Source organism: Castor canadensis, chromosome 6 (assembly GCF_047511655.1).
Source record: "Castor canadensis chromosome 6, mCasCan1.hap1v2, whole genome shotgun sequence".
NCBI classification, from domain to species: Eukaryota; Metazoa; Chordata; class Mammalia; order Rodentia; family Castoridae; genus Castor; species Castor canadensis.
In genome coordinates, this window is record NC_133391.1 from 63,086,532 (window position 1) to 63,090,661 (window position 4,130).

General features: G+C 37.4%; 1 pseudogene; it reads right to left on the minus strand.

The window, feature by feature from the left end:
• Positions 1-2,471: 2,471 nt before the first annotated feature.
• On the minus strand, positions 2,472-3,836 carry LOC109679277 (U1 small nuclear ribonucleoprotein C-like; annotated as a pseudogene).
• Positions 3,837-4,130: the final 294 nt, after the last annotated feature.

The following is a 4,130-nucleotide window of genomic DNA, read 5'->3' on the forward strand; positions in this document are numbered from 1 at the left end:
TTGCAGTAGTGGTCCCTTTTATATAGGGTTAATAATGATATTATTACATCATCATTGCTGCCTTGGGCTTAATGAGAGGAGAGTAAATGTTGCTCCTGAAAGAGTTAATTCTGCCTCTCTTCTTACACCTAATTAACAGCAGGAAAGCTTTAGGCAAAAGGGAAAATGGGACTCTTGGGATTAGGTAATCTCATCACTGATTCCAAGTAAACTCAAAGAATACCTGTCAACTAGATAGAAGGCAGGAGCAGATAGGATTTGCAATCTGATTCTAAGTCTTTCTGTGGGGAAATGGATGTGAAGGCAGAAAAGGAATTTGCTTCCGTTAAGCTTCATATCGTTAGAGGACTATTACATCAAAGTCACAGTCTCTTGGAAATCTAACAAGTATTTGCTTTTACACTTAGTAAAGTCTCACTAATTTAGACTAGGAAAAGGAAGATAAATTTCAAACTAAACAATATCTCTAAAGAAATGAGAAAGACCTGAAACACAGTAAATGGAATGTGTATTTGGGAGATTTAAATAATAACTCATAGTTAGAATAGCAATGTATATATATCTATCTATTATGCAGTTATATGGGCAAGAGTTGTTCTCAGTGATATGAGGTACATTGTGTTGAAAAGGAAGCCAACTTGTTGTGCATTGCTCTAGAAGACTCAGTTAAAATCCACTGCTGACATTTCAGTGTGCTGTTGACTTGTGGTCTCTGCTGAGTATGAATTTCCTATTTCCGGTGAGGAACTGGGCCTCCTGTCATGTACAGTAGCCATCTGTAAGGAATGCTGTGGAAAGACTTCTATCATTTGATAAGATTTTGAATTAGATCTATTCTTTGAATTTTTTTTCTTTTGCAACAGAAATTTTGAAGAACTGAAGTTTTACTCAGACTTTCAGTACAAAAGCTGAAAAGGTTTTTGTGTTTCACAGAAAACAGAGCAAAAGCTTACTCCAGGCTGTGGCTTTCCAAGTATAAGAGAGGACTCCTTGGTTGGAAACAAAGATACAAAAAGCCAATCCTCCCTGAAAATGTGCTGCATAAACATAGAGATCCTTTCTTCTATGTAAAAGGGCTATAAATTTTGCTTTACTAGTAAACTAAATGAGAGCTTTGAACTGATGACTGTCACACATTCAGAGAGGTGGAGATTTTCTAAATAAAGATCTAGTCAATGTGCTAGCCAGCCTGCAAGGTGGCCAATATTTTTCACCTCCTGATATTCATACCCTAGTGTATCTCCCAATTAAATTAAGAGTTCTCAGTAGAACACTGTGGATGGGATCATGTATGAACTTTGAACTTTGCCTGTTGGGGGACCACAGGCAACTTGCACTTGGGGGGACCAGTGCCTTGCCATCAGGACACTGAAGCAGGTGTGTGGAAAAGTCCAGTGACAAGGCACTGAGGCCTCCTACCCTTCTGTCTGAGTGACCTTAGCAACAGATCTTCTAGCTTGGTCTAACCTTTAAGACATTGCAGTTCAGCCAAAATTTAACTTCATGAGAATTGTACCCCTATGCTGCCAGGGAACAGCTCAGCTCAACAGCTTTTAATTCTTTACCTTCCAAAACTATGAGACAATAATTTTGACTGCTTTATGTTACTGTTTTATTTTCAAACAATGTTTACTGGTACATAATAATTGTACATACTATCATACCCCAGTGCAATGTGATGTTTCGGTACACATGTACATTTGCAATGATTGAATCAAGATTCTTAGCATATTCATTATCCTAAACATTTATCATCCTGTTGACACTAGGATTTGTGGTGATTTGTTATGCAGCAATAAAAACTAAACTAATAATAAATGGGTATCCATTTCTTAGAGATTTTCTTCTAAACTGTGCATTGTTCATGATGATTGAGGCTTCAAAGACCCATAAGCTCCAAGAGACCACAAGGCTGCCTTTTTTTTTTTTTTTTAACCCTCATATCCTCAGTAGCTATCACAGTTTGTGTAGATTCAATAAAATTTTGTTGGGCAGATGAACAAATAAACAAGATAAGTATATCAGAAGTTAAAATTAATGAGGTCAAATTGAGCCATTTATTAGCAGTTTATCATAAGTTTCAAATTTCCATTTTAAAAATGGAAATACTTCTTTGAGAAAGGATGTAGAGAATTTTCCTAAATTATTAATTAAGTTTTTATGAAATATAAATAACATTTATATTGTAGTCAGGGAAGGCATTTCTAATAGGATAGGATTTAAATCCAAAGCTTTGCAGCAACATTTGCTCTTCCCTCTGTCTGAAATGACCTTGCTTCCTTTCTCTCCTTCTAAGACTCAAAGCAGTGATTGTGGGATCCCTCTGCAGGGCAGCACCTCCTAATGCCTGTTGTCTCGATTTGATGTCATACATTTGAAAGAAAGACATATTCCAATTTCTTTTTTAAAATAGCTTTATTATATTTATAAAAATACACATTTATTAAAAAAGAGGGAAATAATATGTCACATAACAATGATTACCAAATTACTTCCTTCCTGTTACTAAAGTAATTAAATCATCCTCAAATATAAATCTTCATACCACTACATCTAACAGCAGAAGATGCAGCTATAGGTTCTTGAACACATTTATGCAAAAATTACATTGTACAGCATAATAATGAACATTTTCAAGGCTGCAACTCACCTAATGTGAAGACTCATTTTTTGTGCCTTATAATCTTATTTGCATAGTTGGTATATTGGTGTAACACAAGTAGGTAAGTTAAACCAATTTTTATGATATGAATGACATTTTTGCCTCTGCATCTGGATCTAAGCTTATGTGGACTCAAAAACAGGACATTCTGGAAATAGGAATGAATACTTGTGATGCCTTAATTATTTAGGTCAAAAATCATTTCCTGGATGCTTACTAAAGCATTAAGGGATCGTGCTAGGTATTTAGACTGGAAGGACAAGGGAGAAAAGTACCTTACCCTCAAAAAATTTAGAATGGAAGTAATAGTAGAAGAACATATTAACCAAGGTTGAATGATCTTTATTGTAATGATCATTTTGATACCTGTACATCCTCTAAGGCAAGGGAATTCCACCTGCTCAGGAAAATGCTCAGGAAAATTTTCAAGTAGATATGTTGACTAATTGACAATAGCAGGAAAGTGTAAACTCAGGGCCAGGTAGAGTATTGGAAATACATTTTCTTAAACTAAAAGAGCTGACAATTTTATTTTCACGTTTCACAATACAAATGAAAACTGTTGCTTTTTCTATCTACTCTCCCCTCCAAAACTATTCTCTTGATAAGAAAGGGGAGCAAGTCTTCCTTGTCATGCTGTTGGAAAATACCCAGAGTCACAGCACCATGATCTCCTGGTGAGAAGAACAACTAATATAAAACTGACAGAAAGAGGCCTCCCCTTGTCCTTATCAGTCTGGTCAAGTGTACATCATCATGGGATGAGCTGGAGGTCTCATCACTGGAGGCCCAGGCATCATTGGCACATGGCTTCCCATGGGCAGCCTCATTCCAGGAGCAGGTCTCATGGCATCCCAGGAGGAGGAGGACCCATCATTGGCATCATGGGAACACCCGCCATGTGGGGTGCTGGTTATCATACTTGGGCAAGGAGGCCCCGGGTGACTGGGGGGAGATGGGATCACTGCTCCTGCAGGAAGATGAGCTGAGAATGGAGTTGGAAGTATCTTCGCTTGTTGAAATGCAGCTGCTGTTTTGTCACTCAGCCTGCTCTTCCATCCGTCTCTGATAGTAGTCTTTCACATTCTCTTTGTGTTTCCGCCCACCGCAGTATGTCTTTCTCACAGATGGGGAGTCATGGGTGAGGTGTGTAGTCACAATAAAACTTGGGCATGTTGCTCTGCAGACCACTGCCAGAGTATTGGAAATATTTCAGTTCATCCATCACACTGATAAGAAAACTTATTCTTTCAGGTATTTAGGTGTAATAAAAATGAAAGTTTAAATATGATAATAAGAATTAACCCATTCAAATGTGCCCTTGTCTAAATAGCCAAGACAACAATAAGACCTGAAACACCTGTCTTTAATGTGTTTTTGAGAAAGTCAAACTGAGCAGCTATGTGCACATTTCAGATCTGAACTGACTTTCAAATATTCTACACATTTAGTTGGGCCATTCCTTGAC